Below are 6,000 nucleotides of genomic sequence, written 5' to 3'. Positions count from 1 at the left end.
GACCTGATTATGTCTAGACGTGGGAGGATTTTTGTTGAGGGTCAAATATTGCATATCAGACCCAGTTGTTGCATAGAGTTACACACATGATACTGTTTATCGGACTAATTTAATCGTGTTTGTAATGCAGGGTGTGTTTAAGAGCCTGGACTGAAAAAGGGTGGTAAAATGCATGGATTCGACGCTCCAGAAGCACCAAGGCAAGGCACGGACTCTAGAAGACCAAGAACGAAGGAATTACTCATCAGGGACCCAAGAAAATCAAGGAATTGAAGCTCAAGTGGCCTGAAAAGTGTCCATAATGCAAGATCATAGGGTTCTCACCACCTGATCAGTTCGAAACTCCATACGTGGCCTGAGGACCATAAATGAACCGTACACGTGAAATTTCATCCATTGGATCCCTCTGGAAGTGGTCCAATGCATAGATTAGCCCCTTTAATCGTTATGTGGGACCCGCCTGATATCTGGATATGCTTCAAAGTTGGTCTAGACGGTTAAAATGAGATGAGTAAACGGATGGACGGATCAGATTTTACTCATACGTCACCTTGGAACCCAAACACGTGACGTGTGTATACGAGGAGTGTATAGACCGGGCGTGCACCGAATCAAGCCGATCGGGTCAGCGACCTTCTCGCAGGCGGAAACAGCAAACGGACGCTGTTCGTCCGTTTTCGCGTAGTGGGCCCCATCAATTACAGCTCTCGATGATCAGAACCGTCCATACGCTCTGCAAGGTGACCAACATCGTCGCCTAGCTTTTCTTTTTGGCCCATGCACACACACAAAGGCAGAGTACCTGATAAACGTCGGATAGACGGCGGACTAAGCAAGCTTGTGGACCCCACCGATTCTCTTCAAAAAATACTCAATTCCTAAGGGTTTTTCGTCCTGAACCTAGTGGACGGAATGGATTTCTCAAAATACATCACTGTGGGGTCCACCGACCATCACAGCGTTCAAACGTGCAGGCTCTGTTTCGCAACAGAGCCTGCGGTGGATCGTTGTGGGCCATCCTCTGATGGGTTCGGGTCAATCTGAACCGTCTAGTGGATTCCAAAGAGGCTTGAGACCATCACCTAGGTGAAATTTTCCTAGGAAGTAACGTGTAGCGGATTTTGATCGCCGAAACTTATGATGGACGGCGGAATACAGCATCCATCGGGCCATACAAGAACCTGCCAAAATCACCCTGTCCTGACTGGATTTCCACGAGGATACCAATGGACGGCGTGGATCTCGTTGACAGTCCCGATCTTGGGCCTCACCAATCATCAGCGGAAAGCATTTTCTCTTTTTCTACGCGAACGTCTGATCGTGTCCCAGCAGCCCACGAACGCAAAAGAGGCAGAGTTCCACCAGGAGTCTGCTGCGAATGGAGAGGAGCAGAGGCGGACAACTGCATAAGAGGGGGAGGCTTTGGGACGTGGAGAGTATCGGATCAATTGGGAGGGACGTGGCTAGCGGTTTTGGTTGCTGCTGCACGAGCAGGGTCGTGGGCTGGAGGAAAAAGGGGAGGAGAGAGAGAAGCACGTCCTGGGTGTTCTGCTGCTACGTGGAAACAGTGGGGTTCGGCTGCTGCTACGTGGAAACGGTGGTGTTCTACTTCCTTTTTCTTTTATTCCTTTCCTTTAATGTTTTTTTTTCTTTTTTCCTTCTTCTTCTTTTTAGTTGGAATTTAACCTATATCATGCTCGGCTAAACCTTTTAGCTAGGGCTAAGAGGTGAAGCTTGTAAAGTGATGGGAGTCTTTATTTATGCCTTCTTTTGGTTTAAACTGAACTGATGTGGCTTTTTAGTTAATTAAAGGAATGTTTTGTGTCTTTAATGATCTGTTGTGACTGAAATTACAATGGATCTGCAATGGCCTTGAATACTTTCTTTCCAGTTTTATATTCTCAGGAAGCCCTGTTGTTCATCATTGTCCCATGGGCATGGTAGGATGACAGTACCCTTCCTGATCTTCATACATTGTTGATTGGTTGGTAATTAGTTTAACCCTGTTGTTTGCTATGTCTCCTGGGCATGGTTAGATGATGGAATCCATCCTAATTTATATACCTTTCATCTCTTGAGAACCAAATCAAGTAAGTTCAGTTTGAATTCCATCTGCGAGCATACGATCTCCCTGATCTCTACAAGTGGATCCTCTGAATCCCTAGTTCCCTTTCTCAGAATTCCTGAAAGTCTTAGATAATTCTTCCACAATTATTTCTTAAATTCTATTTGGTGTAGATCACATCTTAGTCTAGTTCTAGTTCTACTTGGTTTCAGATAACGTACAGGTATCAGTCCCTGTGGATTCGACCTCGGTCTTACCGAGTTTATTACTACATCACAACCCTGCACTTGGGGTGTGAACAAGTTTTTGGCGCCGTTGCCGGGGACTGATAGTTACGATTTTCTGAAATTAATTAGTTTTAGAATTAGGATAAGATTAGGATTTTATTAACTTTAGTTTTAGATTTTTATTTCTATTTGATTTTTAAAACTAACTTGTTTCCTGTTTTGTAGGATCCTGACATAAAATCTCTAAATTGGTAATTCTTTCCTAAATTCTCTACTTTTTCTTTTTATAAAATTAGGGTTTAGATTTTAGAAACTTTCTAATTCTAGTATCCTCTGTTCTGTAGGAAATAGTTTATTTTTAGAATTTAGGTTATTTAGAAATTGACTTTCTATTTTGGTTCTATTAACTTTCTAATTCTAACACTTTTTGAATCTAATTCTGTTTCTTAATTTATTTTTAGGATTTTTGTTTAGAAACTAACCTTCCTATTTTTTAGGCCTTTAAGATAGAAATCTCTATTTTGGTACACTCCTTCCCTACTCTCTATTTTTCAATTTTTCTTGTAGTAATTTACTTTTTAGTTTAGGCTTTCCTAGTTTCTTTTAGAAATTAATTTACTGTTATTTTTCTTTTAAAGTATCGTTTCTCTCCTTTATAGAATCTAACTTATTTTTGTTTTATTTTGCAGGTCCTTAACTTAGGAGCTTCAATTTGGTAATTCCTTTCCAATTCTCCCTCTCTTTCGTTTTAGATTTTTTTTTCCTTCTTTAGGATTAGGCTTTGAATTGAGGGCTGCGAGTGTTTCATGCCCAAGTGGGCCCGTGACGACACTCGACGTCTCTTGACTGAAGGAGGAGTGGTTGAGGGGTTGACTATCCATCGCAGGATTAGACACCGCTCGAAATCCCCTGAGTTAACTGAGGTTATGGCTGAAGACCAACCTCCTCTACTTCCACCCAGGGTGGAGGATACCCAGGATGAAAATGAGGTGCAACAGGCACCCCCGCCTCGTACTTTACGAGATTTTTTACAACCGGCGGGAGTGAGTACGCCCTCATGCATGATTTTTCCTGAAAACACAGGACAAATGGACATCAAGCCAGGAGTTATCCAACTCCTTCCCAAATTCCATGGACTTGAATCAGAGAGTCCATATTTGCATTTGAAAGAGTTCGATGAAATTATAGCTACATTATGTTTTCCTAATGTATCTGAGGATTAGGGTGAAACTCTTTCCTTTTTCCTTAAAAGAGAAAGCTAAGACGTGGTTACATTCACTGCGTCCTAGATCCATTGGCACATGGAACGACATGCAGAGGGAATTCATAAAAAAATTCTTCCCACATCATAAAACGATTACCCTCAGAAAAGCGATCATGAACTTTGCCCAAAAGGAAGATGAAACATTCTTTCAATGTTGGGAAAGGTTCAAAGACTTGGTCAGTTCATGCCCACAACACGGATTTGAAACGTGGCGCATTACAAATTTTTTCTACGATGGACTGACATCTTCCATGCGCCAAATGGTCGAGACAATGTGTAATGGAGAGTTCATTAATAAAGATATCGACGAGGTATGGGACTACCTCGACAGTTTTGATGAAAAAACACAATCTAGGGACAATTACCCAAAGTCGAACAACACGTCTATGCCTACTCAATTAAAGGAGACAGGTTTATTATATCTCTTGAAAGAAGAAGATGATCTCAAGTGTAAAGTGACTACGCTCATAAGGAAAGTTGAGGCCATGGAAGGAAAGAAGGATAAGGTCAATGAATTTGTTTTTGGCATCTGTTATTGCTACATTCCACAACTGAAAACTGTCCTACAATACCTGCCTTTTGAGGAGTGTTGAATGAACAAGCCAATGCCGTAAATAACTATCAAAGACCTTTTACTGGACCTAACTCCAACACATACAATTCTGGCTGGAAAAATCATCCAAACTTTAGTTGGAGGAATGGACAAACGGCGACTCCTCCGGTTTCTTCAATCAAAATCCAAATCAAGTAAAACCTCAAGAGGAACCGGTTCAAAATCCCATACAAGAGCCGGCTCAGGCAATGCGGGGAATCACAGATTTTATGCAAAGATAGATTCTCGTATGACGGTTATAGAAAAGGGGATGCTTCCCGCACAACCCTCCCCAATCCTAAACCGCAATACGAGAATAATGATCTCAGCTCTTAAATCAGATGGCACATGCTAAATCCATCACCACTCTTAGGAGTGGGAAGATCATTGATAAAACTCTTCCGGTTAGGCCCGAAAAGCCTCAAGAACCAAAAGAGAACAACAATGATGGATCCAGTGATGTCCCACAAAAAGTGGAACCGGAACTTCTAGAGAAGTCAGTTGCTCCATTCCCCCAACGGTTGGTTTCACCAAAACCTCTCTCTAACTCTCAGGATATCCTAGAGGTGTTGAAACAGGTGAAAGTCAACATTCCTCTACTTGATGTCGTTAAACAGATACCTTCATATGCCAAATTCCTAAAAGACTTATGCACGACCAAGCGACGGAAAATTATTCAAAAGAAAATCTTCTTGACTAAGAAAGTGAGTGCCATCCTGAAGCAAGACGTGCCGCAGAAATTCAAGGATCTCGGTAGCCCAACCATATCATGTGTAATCGGGAACCATCGAATTGATCACGCACTTCTTGACTTAGGAGCGAGCGTCAATTTAATTCCCTACTCGGTATACAAACAGTTAGGTTTGGGTGAATTAAAACCCACCCGAACCACACTACAACTTGCTGATCGCTCTGTTCGTGTACCAAGAGGGATAATTGAGGATGTGTTGGTCCAAGTTGATAGATTTTACTACCCTGTAGACTTTATCATCCTGGACACTGAACCCATCAATAACATGAGCACTCAGATTCCTCTCATTCTTGGTCGCCCATTCCTTGCCACGTCAAATGCAATTATCAATTGCAGGAATGGTATCATGACTATGTCTTTTGGAAATTTGACATTGGAGTCAAACATTTTTTTCAATAACGGCAGCAATTCAGAGGATGATGACGATTTCCACGATATTAACATGATTGACTCTTTCGTGGAAGATATGACACCTCTGACCTTATCCTCCGACCATCTAGAGACATGCCTGGCCCACTCCCATGATTTTGATGATGACATGATTAGGGAGACTTGCGCCTTGCTCGATACTGCACCGGTACTTGAAGTTAACCGATGGAGGCCACAATTTGAAGAATTACCACAAACTGATGTAGTGCCCCTACCGTCTAACCTCAAGCCGCCGAAGCTTGACCTAAAACCTTTGCCCTCTGATTTGAAATATGCATATTTAGGTCAAGATGAGACATACCCGGTGGTGATCTCTGCCCACCTGGAGAAAGAACAGGAGAGTATGCTTATATCTACTCTCATTGAGCATAAAGGAGCCCTAGGATGGACGATAGCGGACCTCAAAGGAATCGATCCCTCGATTTGTACTCATCACATATATCTTGAGGATAATGCAAAAACCGCTCGGCAACCACAACGTAGACTAAATCCCAACATGAAGGAAGTGGTTAAGGCCGAGGTTCTTAAACTATTGGATGTGGGTATTATATACCCTATATCTGATAGTCAATGGGTGAGTCCAACTCAAGTGGTCCCTAAGAAGTCCGGAATCACCATCGTAGCCAATGCTAATAATGAACTCGTGCCAACTAGAGTCACTACTGGTTGGAG

At 42.4% G+C, this 6,000-nt stretch overlaps 1 non-coding gene across 1 annotated transcript; it reads right to left on the bottom strand.

The window, feature by feature from the left end:
• Positions 1-3,651: 3,651 nt before the first annotated feature.
• LOC131217718 (small nucleolar RNA R71) lies at positions 3,652-3,758 on the bottom strand. Its single transcript, XR_009157309.1, has one exon. It is a non-coding gene; the product is annotated as a small nucleolar RNA R71 (small nucleolar RNA).
• Positions 3,759-6,000: the final 2,242 nt, after the last annotated feature.

The sequence above is a fragment of the Magnolia sinica genome, chromosome 10 (genome assembly GCF_029962835.1).
Source record: "Magnolia sinica isolate HGM2019 chromosome 10, MsV1, whole genome shotgun sequence".
NCBI lineage: Eukaryota > Viridiplantae > Streptophyta > Magnoliopsida > Magnoliales > Magnoliaceae > Magnolia > Magnolia sinica.
The sequence above is the reverse complement of the archived record's forward strand: the minus strand, read 5'-3'. Positions and strand labels throughout refer to the sequence as shown.